We start from the raw sequence: 17,032 nt of genomic DNA, 5'->3' as shown, positions 1-17,032 counted from the left end.
AATCAATGCACATATGGGGAAACCAGAGAGAAGGGTCGAATAACTTACCCAATGTCATACTTCAAATCCTCAGCAGCTTCATAATTAAAAATCCTTGTTCCTTCTTGTTCTCTAACCACCAGGAATGCTGTCTCTTTATACCAGTGGTTCTCAACCTTTTCTAGACTCGAGACACCTGTTGGAAAATGCCACCTCTTAAAATGTTCACTCTTTTTTGCCTTCAGAAAAATAGATCAGTTTTTCTGTTGCAAATAACTTTCAAAGACCACAACTATGAATTTCTATTTGAAATCTCTGGGTCTATTTTGTGAATCATGTTTGTAAACCTAACAGTGCTAACATTATGAGACCCCTTGCAACACCCTTGAAAGGATCTCAAGACACCCCAGTTGAGAATCACTGCTTTATATGGTAAACCCTGGCTAATTCACCTGTAAAATAATTGGCCACAGTAGTTTAATTCACCATTCTTTCAGTTCCCCATTAATGCCCCTCCCCATCTACTCCTCATAATTGGTCACCACAAAAAATTGCCATTATTTGCATTCTCCTTGGAGTGGCAAATCATCTCGTTTCCTGGATGCATTCTACTCTATTACTACATTAAACTACTTGCTTCGGAAAGACCAGGAACCAGTATTTTCACTGCTGCCAAAAATTAGAGCAAATGAGATTTTATTTATCCTCCAAGATAAGCCATTGTTCCCTATTTCTCTAGGCGCACACACCTTAGAGAATTGGCAGTAGTTTAAACATGAATGATTTAAATCTTACATCACTGGTTTTCAACCCTTTTAGACTCAAGGCCCTCTTTGTTTTGCCCTTGAGGGCTGGCAAGGAGATACAATGCCTTTAATCCCCGAGTTGCCAGTTCAGTTCAAAACTAGCCAGGGCTCTAATGAAAGCAGTCACCATGAGAAAGGCCTACATGAAGGAAGTTGTAGGTCTCTGCTGTGCACCAGCATCCACGAGGGAGTTTATCTGACAAACAGCCAGGACCTCTGTGCATCAGGCTCAACACCAGCAAAAGAATTCAAATGTATTAGGGACAATGAATGACAAGCTCATTTTTAGATGCGCAGGCCATGACCCTGCTCTGTAAGAACTTCAGTCTCCAAGGCAGAGAAAGCAAAGGCAAGTGCCTATGATCTTGAAAGACTATTAGCTCTCAGTGCAGGGTGGCTCTGCCAAATCACTCATAATTGTACGCTGGACTTTCATGTGATGCTGCGACACCTGCAGAGAGCACGCACTACACCCCAGCACAAAGCTCGTACCCAGCGAAGCCTTGTGTGTTATAGGAGTTGCTAGACTCCATTCACACTAACTAGTCTTGCGTGTCACAACAGAAAAAAGCCTTCCCTGCAAACAACTCTTCATTTCACTTTCGTGATATATGGAGACAGCAGGGATCTTCTAGCAGCCACTTTCAGATCTCCAGTGAGCCAGGGTCCCTGCTGACGCTGTCTCTTCTCAAGAGTTAAAGGCTGCAGATCCGAGTATTCAGTTAGCATTTGGGAGTCAGCAAACATCTAAGGATCACCATACATCCTCAACACTTTCCGCTGGTCCCCTGTAAATCACGGAGGAGGCCAGCCTCCCTAGCATTTGTAAAACCTCCACTGCTGCACCCTCTCCTCCCCATTCCCTCCCCCAACCAGGGCAAGGGGCCAGGCAAGGATTTTTTTTTTTTTTTTTTTTAAAGAAACATGGCTTTATCTGAAGGCTCTTCTTGAAAGTTATTCAAATGTGTGCCAAGCTAAGCTAACAATCTCAGTATTGTCTGAAAGAGAAATGCAGCCCAGGCTTTGGCGAGACCTGGATAAAAGGGGAAAAGCACGTGGGTGAAAGAACAACACCAGTGAAATAAAGCAGCCTGCTCCAAGTCACATTCAATGCGTCCTTGTTATTGTTGTGTTTTTCTTTTCATCTAAAGCCGGGGCTTCTGCATTCCTGCCAGGCCAGGCTGCACGGCACGACAGAGCAGGAGGAGGCTGCCCCAGGACGGGGGAAGTGGAGAGCTCAGAGGGGCTGGTACAGACACAACCCAACAGCAGCCCAAAGTTATCTTCATCCTGTCCACCTCCCAGATGCACCTACGGGTCAGGAACTAGTGCAAGTTGGAAGTCGGGCTCAATATGCCAAAGACTAAATGACTGAGCAGCTCCCCTCTCTCCTCGCAGTCAGAAAGGATGAACCTTGGCAGGGCAGCATGTGGATCAAGTGATATCCCAGGGGATTTCATGTTGGCATCTTTTGTCAGCACTAAACTCCCTTGAAACGTCTAATGAGCACTAGTCAACGTATTTACTAAAGTAGTCATGATTTCGCAGACTGCGGGGATACCGCAAAATTAGCATCACACCACAATTTTTTAGGGTCCTGAGTCTGTGCCAGAAAAACAGGTGAAAGTGCAGGTTCCCCTTTGCAGGCTGGCAGCATTTCAACCTGCAAGGGGAAACCTGGGCTTTTGCACCTTTCCAGCCTGCAATCAGCTGCTGGGGGCATGGCCAGGTTGTGCCCAGGGAGGGCCACGGGAACATCCCCAGCAGCCGGATGAAGGTAAGCGTATGTGGAGGGAGGGAAGGGAGTTTGGAGGGTGAGGGTTTGGGGACTTTTGGGAGGGCGGGCAGTGTGTGCGTACCTGCCATACACGTGCGTGGGTAAAGTGTCATATTTCATGGAATATTCACAGAACTGCCGGGACACATTTGCCAAGATTAATGATAGCTCTGTGAATATTGCGTGAAAAAATACACTTTACCTGCGCACGTGCCGTGAATTTTGTACAAGAAGTCTGCAATTTTCTCGGGGCCCTAGATATTATTTACAAGGATAAGCTCAAGAAGGAGGAACTGTTCAACCACGATGTAAACAGGCACAATTCTGAGTTGTGTCAACCTCCACAAGTTGAAACCCTGACTCAGTTCAACCACCACCTCCAGTGCCACCTGTATTTTAGCTGTCAGAATGTCACATACAGGGGAGCCTGCAGAGGATGGTAAGATAGCAGATGACAAATGGCCTGGCAGCAGGGAAGAGATGCATTTCCTCCCAAGCTTAAACTGTCAGCAAATATGAGTTAGAGAGAACATAAAAAGTGTGCTTTGTTATGTTGCTCCAACCTCACTTCTCTTCTCCAGCACCCCCCTCTTCTCTCTGCATACACAGATATGCAGCCTAATGTGGGAATCTGGTTTGGTTTTAGCTTGAGTGAGGCATCCTACAGCCTTGTCTGCATTATACAGGCATACCTCGTTTTATTGCGCTTCGCTTTATTGCGCTTCGTGTGACTCGCTTTATTGCGATATTCGCTTTATCACGGTGGTCTGGAACCGAACCTGCAATATCTCCGAGGTATGCCTGTACTTACTTTTCTGCCCATCTTGGTAAGAGGAGGGAGTCTGGCTATGGTGCATTGGCTCCTCAGACCAAACCAAATTAAATATTTGGGGAGTTTTTCTGCAGAGAGAAAATCTTTACGCAACCATTTGTTTAGTAGAAAACTAGGTTTTCCAACAAACTTGTCATCAAGCCCTATGCTGGGTCTTCCTCCACATGGGAGCAAGGCAGCTTAAGAAGAAAACATTCAAATAAATAAGTTATGTGAACATCTCAGCCATTCACCGTCTGCCCTGGTTCAAATAAAAAACAATCAAAACAAGTTACTCAAGCATCTCAGCTGTTCGCCATCTTCCTCTGGTTCAAATCAAGACCTGGACGTACTAGGAGGAGCAAAACTAGAGAGAGGGTTCAGGAAGAATTTATATTGGCAACTGTCCTAAAACTGGGAAGTCATCTTAGGACTGGATGTTGGCAGCACAGCTGCAGCCTTTAATACTGACATTCAAAGAGCTTAAAACGTCTTCATTTCTTACCAGGCTGTCTACTTGCTGCGTCACATACTGATAACACAACAATGCAAAATGTGAACAATGAACCAGTTTAGCCTATTAAACAATTACTTAATTGTATCTATTTTTACAGCAACTTTCATCCGGAAGCTCTGTCCTGTGCATGTCATCACAGTGCCTGCCATTGAAATGCAGCAGTGTCTGGGATGAAGACTCAGCAACACAATGTACTCACTGGATATCTACCCAGAAGAGATCCACTGAATCTGCAAGCTGAGCAACATGCTGTCCCTAAAACCTCTGCTCTTGCAAGAAATGCCATGGGGCTTTTAAGTCATGTTGTATCTGTGCACTTTTAGAGCCCAGAGATCATGCGAGAGGCAAGGATTTCTTAGTAAGCTTTTTGATCGCAAGACATTCTTTTTTGGGTCTCTGATCACAAGAAGCCAGGCACAGCATAGGGAGAAAACAGCAGAGGGGAATGCTCTGCCGAGAGAAAATCTCAGGGGTTGCAGAGACACAACTAGCTGAAGAAAAGCAGCTGATTACTGGAGATCAAGCCCTATCAAAAGGGAGGAGGATCAGCCTCACTTTTTTTCCCCCTTGCCTTTCTGAGCAAAGAATTCAGGAGTTGGATCAAACATGATGTGCCATGAACCCAAGGATTCAGGACCACTTACTTGTAGGTCACAACCCAGAGATGGTTAGGGTTGTTCTGTCCTGGCTGAAATCAAAGCTTGGAGTCCAATAACACGTACAGTACAGTACAGTGCGAGTTCCTACCCAGTCAGTATTACTTAACACTAATCCTTGTATTTATTCTGGGCTAATAAGTTTGTGCCATGGTCTTCAGTCACTGTCACCACTGACAACGTAAGGAGCCTTCAAGTCTATAGAAACCTGTGCCTGAAGGATGTGATCCAATACAACCTTGAAACAACCGTTTTGTTGTATAAGGTCCATATCTGAAGGCTTTCAGGCCTCTAATCAAGTAGGTAAAAAAAAACCCGAAATGGCTACTTAATGATTTATCATTCAAGAAGGACTTTAATGGTCCACAAACTACATCCATATACCTCAGAGTGCTTCCAGCAGGTAAGGATCACATTCACAACCCCAATTTACTAGCAAACAGTACCTGACCCAGAATTCATGGAAGTTAAATGGAAAAAGCTCTTTCTGCAACTCCAGTGGGCTTTTGACAAGGCCCAGAGTTTAAGGCAGGCGAGACAGCCTAGCTCTCCAAACCAGGTCTGCGATGAGTTACTGGCCCACACTGCTTCAAAATGCAGCACCCTTTTCGCCTGGGCTCATCTTTGCAATTTTTTTACCCAGGAAGGGTTTGCCCATCCAAAACAGTGCTGCTGGGAATTTCAAGTCAGCCTTAAGTTAATGTCTTGCTTGGTGCTGGAGAGTCCTGCGTACCGGAACAGCCAATCTCTGGAGGAGAGCCGCTAATCAGTGAAGGCATTAGGGATATCAGAAATCAGCTTGGTTTCTCTGGCCAATCATGTGAGATTACACCCTGCCTATCAAAGTCCCATGACAGCTTCAGTTGGACGTGGTATTCCTCGCTTTGCACCCTAAACTAGCACGGCAGCATTGTTGTGCACTGTGTAACAGTTAAATCAGACTTCATTCATGAGATGCCTACTCATCAGCATTAGTCTGTACTTGCTTCACTAAACAAACACATATAAAAAGTGCTTTAGAAAGGCACAATATCTGTATAAAGGTTTTATTTCCTCTCCCCTTGCTTTATTGCCAATAAAGTTAATCATAACTGTTTCCATATTTTCTCTAAGCTTCAGCCAGGTACATCTGTGCTAAATTAGTTATTACAGGAGAATGTAAAAGTTCTTAATGCCATTAAAAGGACTTTTCTTATCACTTAATGCACATTCTGAAGTTATGCTTCATTGAGCAGAAATTCCTCATCACTCCCCACTTTGGAGACTCCCTTTTCTTCGCTGCATGTTACCGAAGCTGCTTGATACAGCTTGTGTAGGTCACAGAGAAGGCATGCACAGGGGGAGGAAAATAAAGCCGCTTGACCAGTACTATTGGTGAGTGCCAGAGATTCACATGGGTGATCCAACACCCACTGGAGTCTAGAAATCTAGTTTCCGGTACGTACAAGGGATAAAATCTGAGCCACTACTGAATTCAGAACATCTGCACCGTGGATCACACAACACTGGAAGGAGCAGACAAAGGGTCAGGGAAGGAGTCATAATCAAAGACAAATGTGACAAAGGAGAATATCAGTGTCCACCAGAGCAGAGAACTTCAGATGATTTAATAGGAAAGATACAAACTCATCATCACTGAAAAGTAACATTCTCCAGGTAGACAGCTGCAGTGCCCACCAACCATGTTTCAACTTTATGCAAAGGCATCACTCCCAGGAGCGAAAGGAAAGTTCAGTGTCTGGGTCCATTCATTCACCTTCCACTTCTCTACTAAGCCTGCCAAGGAGGTTTCTTTGTGCCAGTCAACACCAGGTTACCGTGACTGTAGGAAGCTTTATTGTTATGCATGCCTCCTACTGCTCTCAGCTTTGGTGATGCCTTACGATAAAAACATCATGTGCTTCATTAATGGTCTGGACTAAAGAGCAACAAGTCATTTCACAGACATCTTCATAGCCATTTTCAGCAAACATCTCTTTTTTTTCTTAGCCTCATTCAATTTAAGCTTGATGTATATATCTGCAGTTTCCCTATATGATGATCTATATTGGTGGGCGTAAAACACCAAAGAGGTTCCAAATCAAAATAAATGTGCTACTCTTAACATAATAACAAATAATAACTCTGTCTTAACTCATTCTTAACATAATAACACATTTGCCAGCCTTAACACGATAAATCTGCCAGCCTACGGTTTCACCTGGAAGCATATCAGGCATTGAAATGTAAGAACAGAAACAAACTTATTACTGTTGGCCAGCTCCAGCTCCTTACTGAAGCCAGACCCAGGCTGGACTCTACGGCGGTGTGTAGACGAAACAAGAGGTGTGTGTGCACAACACTTTAAAGCAGGTTAAACGCTTTTGCACCGCTTCAATAGTGTTGGTGTTTGCATGCATCAGCAGCGTATTGCGTAGTAATTCCAGCCGCTGTAGCAAATTCAGCAGCGTAGTGCACCTTAAATGACTTGGGGCGCAGCAAACTAAAACTCCTCCACAGAGTTTTAGTTTGCTGCTCCTACAGCCACGGAGCAAAGCACCGGGCTCCGTGCAGCTCAGGGGCCCTGCAGGCAGCCTGGCAGCTGCCTGGGAAGGCAGGCTCCACCCAAGAAAAGCAGTGAGCCTGATCTCCTCCCCCGCCACCCCCACAGCCTTCCTGACTGCCTGAGCTGTGTGGGGTCCCCCGGCTTCTCTCCGCAGTTGTGGTGCCCCCCAGGACTGCCCAAGCCAGCTACACTGCCTACTGGGGGCGGCGGGGGTGGGGGCTGCTGCTGCTGTGGAGGGAAGCACCAGCCCGCCCTGCAGCCCAGGGACCGCTCCGTCCGCCGGCAGCTTGCTCTCCCGTCCCTGCTGCCAGAGATGCGGCTAAGTTTGGGTGTGTGCACCACATGGGTTTAAAGGGCCCTAAATTGAAGCAGTGCTTTAAAAAAAAAATTTAAAAAAATCAACCACTTCAATTTAGGGCACCATTTCATCTACACATGCCCTTCATGGCCCGAGGACTCACAAGCCTTACCCCTCATTACAGTAACTGAGCATCTCAGAACCCCCTAAGAGCTCTGTTTTGCAGGGGGAAGGGAAGCCTAGAAAGTAGAGTGACTGGCACAAGGCTCAAAAGAGCATGGCACAGGGAGAAATACATTTTAAGTTTAGTCCGTTGCTTTAAACACAAGTCGACTTTAAATATTCTCTAAGTTTTAATGCCCAGGTTTTCTTTTTCTTCAATTTATTTTTATGATGTCTCACGTACTGATGCTTGCATCACTTCCTTTATTCTGGGAAGGCAGCACCCTTCATCTAAAGATGCTGAACTGCCTCTTCTACATAAGTCACACTTGAGAAACCATGAGATAAATTACTAGAAACATCTAGTAGAGAACAATGCTGGCAGAAATGTGCAAGACAATCTAACAGATCATATCTAACATTTACTTTTCTCATAAGACTTACAATATCCCCAGAGAACAGTATTAAGTATCTTATAGTCAGCTACAAAGAATGCATCATTCCCGTACAGTACAGGAATGCTGAAGTACTCTTACAGATGATGAAGCTAAAGCACAAAGCAGATGATCGACTCGCTAAGGGCCACAGAGGAAACCAATGAGAGAAGTGGGATAGGAACCGAGTACCAACTCCGAGCCTCCTGGTGCAGCCGTTAAAGATGCTGCTCGCACAAGGGCACGGGTCCCCCTAGGTTGCAGAACAGAAAAGTTCTCCCTGGAATTCGGAGTATTTAAGAGCTGCACTGGCAGCTTTGCAACACACGTTCTTAAAGCAACTAAGGACAAATGCAGAGTGCACTTAGGGCGTAAAAATATCCAGCACACCTACTGGCTGGGGACTGACCCTCTCGGCAGCACAGAAGTGGAAAGGGATCTTGGAGTCCTAGTGGACTCCAAGATGAACATGAGTCGGCAGTGTGACAAAATCATCAGCAAAGCTAACCGCACTTTATCATGCACCAGCAGATGCATGACAAATAGAGCCAAGGAGGTGATACTTCCCCTCTCTGTGGCACTGGTCAGACCGCAGTTGGAGTACTGCGTCCAGTTCTGGGCACTGCACTTCAAGAAGGATGTGGACAAACTCAAGAGGGTCCAGAGGAGGGCTACTTATATGGTTAAAGGTTTCCAGGCCAAGTCCTATGAGAACCTGAGGGACCTGGACCCCTTCAGCCTCCACAAGAGAAGGCTGAGAGGTGATCTTGTGCCCATCTACAAATTCAGTAGGGGGACGCAGCAAGGGATGCTCTGTTCACCAGGGCGCCTCCTGGGGTAACAAGGAGCAATGGTCACAAACTGACAGAGCAGATTTAGGCTAGACATCAGGAAAAACTTTTTCACAGTGGGGGTGGCCAAATCTTGGCATTGTCTTCCAAGGGAAGTGGTGCTCTCTCCTACCCCAGGGGTCTTGAAGAGAAGGTTGGATAGGCACCTGGCTGGGGTCATCTCACCCCAGCGCTCCTTCCTGCCCAGGGCAGGGGGGCCGAACTTGATGATCTGTTGAGGTTGCTTCTGACCCTAGCATCTATGAACCTATGAACTTCATAGTAGCTAAGCACATTAAGTCACAGAATTTATTCTATCATTGGAAAAGTTAGAAACAAGAAAAACCCAGCAGAACAACCTGTCCAACTGCCCAAGAGATGACTGATCCCTAGAGTGCATATTCAACATTTTGCTGAACACAGCTATTAACATCTATTATTTGCAATGCTTGCTAATGATCACTGCACAGTAAGCAGGTTCCCCTATAATCATCGCTCAACCTGACAGGATCGAGATGAGGGACCTGTGTGGCAGAAACCCAGAACGAGCGATCACAAAGCTATTCTGGTTAGAAATGTAAAATGCTGAGGGACTCGTTCCATCGGAGAACTGATTTTCTGTATGTACCCTCAGCTTTACCATTCTTCATTTTAGATGTAAACAATTTTGAATTATTGAAGCGACTGCAACACAAAATCTGTGTCAAGTACAGGCAACTTTGGAATTGTAATGAGCTATTACAATTGGGATTACAAAGAGCGCTATTTACCTTGACATATATGTATGTGTGTTTATATCTATATGCTTATTACTCACGCATACACTATATACAGTGCATTAGATTATATCCCTGTTTAGTACTTATTTACCTAGAAAACTGTCTAATTCTACACAGATTTACATGCCACATAATCCTACTGCCTTCAGAGGAAATGTGGTATATAAATCACTAGACTCTGGCCCTGCAGCAATACAAAATGAATCCAAGCTTTCCTTTTTTAAAATTGTGTCATATAAACAGGTGCCTCAGCTGGGACTTGAAATGCCAAGTTACGGTTCTCAAGCAACTATTTACCTGTCTAAATTATAAACTTCTGGAAAGAAAACCTAACCAAAATGGATACCGGAACTGCTGACAACATAAAAACCAGAGCCGTGCAAAACCCATGTCACTATATGGCACACGTTTGTGTATGTGCAACAGCTGCTCTGGCTATTGTGTTATTTGGGGGTAGAGGGAAATGAACTCTTATTCAAAAGGCCTAATTAAATCCAGTTATAAAAACCATTCAGCTCCAAGGGCACCAAGTATTTTTCTCAGGAAGGGCAGGTATAAATTACCTCCTAACTCAGGCTGCAAACTTTTGTATTGTTACTTAAGTCTCTCACTTCCTAAGATTTCAGCATTTCCTTATGATAAAAAAAATAGTCTTGTTTGCCAGCTCATCCTGAAATTTCATTCCAGAGGATCACAGCAGAGGTAGTAAACAAGATTTCCCCCGATCCCCGCATAAATTGGTGCCCTGCGTCTTCCACTACAAATACCTATGCACAAGGCAACTGCGGACCCCACTGCCTACTGTAAACACAGCTGTTATTTATGGTACTAGCAGCACACTGGGACAGAAACTAATAAATAGTTAATGACTGGGTAAACAGGGATGAGTTTATCTACTGCCAATTTAAAATCCTGACCAAAAATACTAATCTTTTGTGCTTCTGTGCGAGGATGCGTGCAGGGCATTGTGGACACCAGGAAAGATCTAGGCAACAGTTGCATAATGAGTGAAAGAACCAGACTAGCTTTAGGGACCCTGCAGTTCCTTATGCCAGTGAGAGATGGCCATGACCACATTTCTTGTCCTTTTTACATGATGCTGTATAACTCTTTGCTCACATTAACCTCAACAGACCTCAATTTTTTGCACGCTGAACTTTGTTGTTTCTAATTTGTACACTATCACGGCAAAGAGTTTTCCTAAAGACCCTATGGTGAATCAGAGCTTACCAAACCATAATTTAAACTTAACAGCAAGAACAAGACAATCAAACTCCAAAACAGTATAAGTGCCTTTGCTAATGAGACCTTACCAGTAGTTCAGGGTGCAGCCAAGCACCGTCTTTATGGCATTTCTCACATCACGGCTCTATAGTCTTCTAGCTCGTCTGCAGACGCTACGTGAGGTTGGATGATTTGATCTATGCAGACCTAAGTAACATGGATCCTTCTCTCAGCTCCTCCATCATACTGAGAAACTGCAGTCCTCCAAAGCTTACATTAGATCCAAGAGATAGGAAAGTACAGGTTCAGAGGACTGTGCTCTGTTCCAAGCCCTGTCAATAAAGCTCTGTGTGATGATCAGGGACAACTTGCTTTGCTTTTCTGTGCCTCTTTTCTCTTCCATCCCTCTCAATATACTTTTTCAAATTTATTTAGACAGTAAAGTCTTTGGGGAATGACTAACTGTATGCACAGGGCATAATGCCTCCTGTATAAAAAACCCTCTACAGGTACAATAACCTGCCTTAGCCCACAGTGGGGAGCTTTCAAAGTAGAATGGACGTTGCTTCTCACTTTGATCTAAGTGAATTAGTTTTAGAAGCTAGAATTATCCTGCAGGTCTTTAAAACTCTCAGCGGTTCATCCAATCTAACACAGAGCACCTCTGCTGATAACGCTGGTCTGGCAAGCCCAGGAACAAATGTGCTACCTGCAAGGTAAGCTATCACCACGGTGGGATTGTCCGATTAAAAAGCCCTGAAGCCAAATAAAGGACCCAGTCATCAGGGCGTTCCCTCCTGGGTATTACCGGCGGAGCACCACACACGAGTTGCTTCCGTTCTCTTTGCAGAACATTTTATTTTGCATGGCTGAGAAGCTGTTACAGAGAATGCTTTAAAATTTACTGAGCTGCCAAAAATGTCAAATTAGTCCACAGCAAGAGTTCAAATAAATCCACCCAAGCTAACCGCAGTGCTTTTCAGATGCTTTTTTGGGTGAAACCAACAAAATAAATGCAAATATCTACCAGCGATTACACCCAATTCACTTCCTGTGTATGCATTAATCTCTGTTTTGTTTAGGTTTTGGTGGTGAATGGGGCGAACAAAGTGCAATTTCTGCAGGAGATTGATTACAATTACTAATGTGCAGCATGCTGTTTTTTTCCCCTCTAAACAAAGATAAAGAATGCACTAAAAATGCCACTAAAAGGCTTTTGTTTAAAAACTGTTCCTGCAGTCAAAAACGGTAACTAAAAATCCATGGTCTTTAGTTTGTATCCTCATTTACAAGCAGTAAGGGAAGGATAGGCCTAAAATAAGAATTTTCCTCTTGCACATGATACTTTAAAAATGCAATGGGGAGGAACTTTTAAAAGACCCTGGCAAAACAACACACATAAAATAATACAACTTATGCAGGAGGTAGGCTGAAAACAAGAAGAACAATGAAAGTCAAGGAAATTTGGTCAGAGGAGACATCTGGGAAGGTGCAAAGAGGAACCGGGAAAGGAAAAACAAGCATAGGAATACAAATTCATTCAGACAAAACAGCAAGAAAAATGTATGCGAAAGGAGTTGGGGTACTGATCTAGGATGTATATACTGCTGCATCTGGACAGCCAAGATGGTGACGTGCTTTGGGACAAGCTATCTAGCTAAACATGCTGAAAATACAAGTACCCAATGCTGGTGTGACAGCCAGATTCAACACCGCGCCTCCCTAGAGCTGCACACTGGCTGCTGCAACCGGATGGAAAATCCAGCTGCAGTCTAATCTCTCCAGAACCTTCCCCTCCCGTAACAAGCTGCCATCTACTTACTTGCAGGGTTAACTGACTTGCTCCTGGGGATTCTCAGAAGAGGAACCAAGAATCCAGAGGGCCAAAAAATTGGAGAACTTCCTTCCTTCCTGGCAGGCAAGGTTCTTGGGGTAGATGTGATATTTTAAAATAAAATGTGGTATCTTAAGAACTTAGGTATCTACTTGCCTGCCTGCATCCTTAGACCAACACAGCTACAACTAAAAACCGGCTTCCTTCCAGGTGCATTTCTATGGACTGATGCTCCTCTCTCAGTCTGTGCTCAGAGGACTTCTTCAGCTTCCAGGTCTGCACTTTCCCTGGGAATTTGTACCTGTATTACAACTACTTTAAATAGCAGTTTCTTTGATTCAAGTGGGCTTTCTCTGCCAGAATCTATAATGGCATGTTATAAACTTCCCCAGCAAGATGACACTGATTTCCAAAAACAAGGCACAGGATCGTAAATCTGCCCAAATCCAAGCAAGAGTTAGCACGTGGCCTGGCTAAAGCGCTGTGGGTGGAGAGCAAGCTCTTCGGTGTAGTTTTGGGATGAGGAGGGATCTTTCTGTGTGGATGCTGAAGCATTCCAAAAAAATCAGTTCTGTGAAGTCCATCGCCCTTCCAGACATGGAGACGCAGGCTAACAGCAGCTCTGGGGAATCTCAGGTATGTGGCAATTTGTAGATTAGCAGAATGCCCAGATTAATCTATGAAACCAGGGACCAGAATCAGCAGACACAACATTTTAAAATCAGTTTGTCTAAGCAGTCAATACAAATGAAACACTTCTCTATTTAAAAACTAAATTAATGCATCACTATACCTTGAATATTTAGTCACTGGAAACCATGCATCCATTTTGCTTTGAGGCTTACACTTTTAAGTGGGGAAAAAAATCTTGCACCTACAAAGCTGGACAGGTGAAAAATATCAAGTGCTCCTGACATTTTTATCATATCAGAGCAAAATCATAACTGAAAAGTTAAGCTCCAAATACACAGCAGAGGCTCTAAATTGTGAATCTGAACACAAGATACAGAAAAAGTGGATGAAGAAAGGTGTCCAGATTTCTATGCACCGGAGGGGCACGCACGCCTATGGAATGAAGACACAGCAGAGCAGAGTGCAGCAAGGCCAAGAGGGCTGTGGGGTGGTGATGAAAGGGATCAGCTCTATTACTGTACAAAGAGCTGACCAGGAACATAAGTCCTAGCAATGATCATGCACTGCTCCTCCCCCTCTGTCCAAACCATGGTTTTCACAGATGCTCTCTCACTATTGGAGTAGTCTGCCACAAAACAGAGGACCTCTGGTTTGAGTAAGTACATACTTTTAGGGGACATTCTGTCCTTCTGTCTATACTCTTTGGAAAAAGTCTTCTGCATGTCTCAGTGCCAGTGTTGCCAGGTGTACGATAAGTATCATATTTGTACAATAATTTCAACCCTGATATGATGTATGATCAATAATACTGATCATACCGCCCACATTGGTGCATCTGAGTGAGGTAATAGGACCTCCTATCATTTCTATAGCACTTCAGCTTCTGCAGAGGAAAACATTCGATCCAAAGCAAACCACAAAACTCGCTTTCATCTCAGGAAAGCACAATTTGTGTGATCATCCCCCGCAGCTGTGAAAAATCAGTTCCTCAGGGTGAGAGCTGGCTAGAAGGGTCCTACCGCCTCGTCACACATCAGATCCCTGAACATTTCAACTGACTGCACCCCCACGAGGTGGTTAAGTATCTTCCTCCTCATGTCTCAGACACAGTATTTACCCGGGATTTGTGTCGCGTCGAAAGGAAAACTTGTGGCAGACCAGAAATAGAAATCAGGACTCCTGGTGCTACTCTGGTGTTTTAACTGCTAGCCCATCCTTTCCCACTGAAGACACCGCAGCATAGGGAGTTTACTATTTGCGAGCCCTCTCGTTTGATAGCACCTAGCTGCACAGCTCCACTGTGGAGTGAAAGCATGCGGCTGCCAACAGGCCACCAGCAGAGCTCTGCAAGGAACCACGTCCTTCCTCCTCTCCCTGCGAGTATCCCTGCAGACAGGGGAGCAGAAGAACTGATCTGAAATGGGAAAAGGAAGGAGAGGAAAACAGTCACTTCACACAGAGTGTGGGGCTAGGAAAGCACAAACTGAATACAAAAATAGTTTTTAATCCACCCTCCCATCCCGTATGTCCTTTCTCTTCTAATTTCAACATTGCCCATATCCAAGGCACTACTTGCTATAGACATCGCTGCACGCTGGCAAGCCAGGAATGAGGTAGGATCAAAGCACTGAGTCAGATTTGCCTTCCTACAACATGTGGCATCACCCCATCACATTCCTGTCTCAGACAACAGGAGGAAGGGAGAGACCGTGGTATTTAAATTGTTCCTGTCCACAACGCACAAAGATCTGTTTGGAAAGTGTCTATCCCAATGAACATAATGGAGACAGAAAACCCCGGTTCAGATTCCCAAGTTGGCCACAAGTTGTCTTCTGATTGCAGACAAGTCTTGGACACTTAAAGATGGACACAGGCGCCATGAGGACTTTTCACAAACATCTTTAGTTTATTCTTTTTATTTTTATTTTTTTTAAGCGCCATGCACCCCAGAAAATCTGGACCATGACTATATTAGTGGTCTTGCTTCTATTCTAACTCAAGCAATGTCTGTCAAATAACTTGATAATCCAAAATGCATTTCTTCCTTGTCCTGATTTGTCAGCCTTCACCAAGGTAATCAATATCCTTGAGTCACAAGAGTTACAAGAGCAAATCTGGTCCAGGCAATGACTTAACCTCTCTGCTTTTGCTTTCTACAGACAGTCGAAAAGCCAGATTGAATCAATTCAGTCTTTGCAGGTTATTCTAAACTGCAGAGGTTAAACTGAAAGAGAAATGAACAGACATTCAGGCAATGCAGCCACATGTCTGCAGGGGCTCTGGCCAGAAGCCGTGGGGTGCTAGAGCATGGCTCTTTGGCACATCCAACATGGGCAGTGTGTTTGCTTCCCCTTCCTGCTGCCCCCAGGGTCTCTGGGATTTTCAGTCCAGCATCACACTATCAGGACTCTGCAGGGTTGCTCATTATTTCCTTTTCCTGCTTCCAAGTACCTCTGGGATTTGTAGTCCAGAGTCACAGCCAGCAGTAAGTTTGTGCAAGGGATGGGGTGTTCAACCCACCTACCTGGCCCCAGACCACAGCTGGGGTTTGTCTGGGGGGGGCAGCCCCCCCACTATCTTGCAGACTGGGCTGCATCCACAGCTGGGCTTGCCTCCTCCACCCCCTTGTCAGCTAGCCCTCATTGGTCCAGCTAGGGAGCAGAGGAGCAGGATAAGCCCTGCTTTATGGAGCAGATAGGGATGCAAAGCATGCTGGGATGCAGGGGGATTCTGATTTAACTTGAACCAGGAAAGGGTCTGGGACAGAAGTTTCATAAACCACTTTGACCCAAATCAGTTAAGTCTGATACTACATTCAACCAGGTTCATCTTAAACCAGTTTCAGACATTTTGAAGCCAGTTTATACACACTGAGCTTCTGTTCTGTTACAGCTTTAAATCAGTTTCTGATCACTTAAACTGGTTTATATGCAACTTCTGTCCCTACCCTTACAGACAGGCCAGAAAAGAGTTATCATCTCCACACTAGTGACTTGAGTTATTGCTGATTTGGGATGACATCATAGCCCTGAGGTCAGAATTTCACCCCTGGATTTTAACAGTCTGTTTCATCTAGGGTTGTGTATCCTTTGTGCTATCTCTAGTCTAAGCCACGAAACCTGCTAAGAGAAGATCATTCTGGGGGAAGGGGATGATCTTGTGGACAGGTAGTTCAGAGTCCTGGGTCTAATGACTCTCCTACGGACTCGTTATGAACCTTACGTTGAGTAAATTATCACCAGATCTTCCAAAGGATATTTAGGTACCTATCTCCCACTGAAATAACACACCATTAGGCACCTGATACCTTTAAGTCTCTCTGTATCTTATCACCCTGCCTAGGAACATGGGGCTGGAAAGGGTCTCCTGGGACATCAGTTCCAGCCCTACAATTCCAGGCAACCACATCAGATCATCCACCCATAAATGAGCCAAGCCCAGCCTTGAAGCTAGTTCACTTCCTTGCCTCTACTAGTGTTGCAAACCTATTCTGGAACCTTATGCCACCCACAGACAGGAATGTCCCTTTAATTTCCAGCCTGAAATTATTCATGACCAGTTTATTCCCATTTGTTTTCATATCAAAATAATCTTTTAGTTAAATAGCTCTTCTCCCCCACTTTGTTTTGCTTGTTCAAACAATCCAAGACCTTTGGGATCTTCTGATGAGATGCTGTATTTACAGGATAATAATATATTAATCCTTCCCTCCTGCATAAGGGTGTGGTGAAATTAAGTCCTAAATGA

General features: G+C 44.6%; 1 protein-coding gene across 4 annotated transcripts in view; it reads right to left on the bottom strand.

Annotated features, from left to right (window-relative positions):
* The window catches only part of PTPRA (protein tyrosine phosphatase receptor type A), a 191,860-nt gene that overhangs the window by 147,853 nt on the left and 26,975 nt on the right, over nt 1-17,032 (bottom strand). The window contains exon 1 of one of the 4 annotated variants that reach the window (XM_090035058.1): nt 49-150. The exons of the other annotated variants lie outside the window; for them this stretch is intronic. The gene's annotated coding sequence lies outside the window, so the exon portion shown is untranslated. Of the gene's footprint in view, nt 1-48; nt 151-17,032 lie in introns of those variants that run through there. 4 annotated transcript variants of the gene reach the window in all.

The sequence above is a fragment of the Crocodylus siamensis genome, chromosome 2, assembly GCF_052110815.1.
Source record: "Crocodylus siamensis isolate JL-2025a chromosome 2, ASM5211081v1, whole genome shotgun sequence".
NCBI classification, from domain to species: domain Eukaryota; kingdom Metazoa; phylum Chordata; order Crocodylia; family Crocodylidae; genus Crocodylus; species Crocodylus siamensis.
The sequence above is the reverse complement of the archived record's forward strand: the minus strand, read 5'-3'. Positions and strand labels throughout refer to the sequence as shown.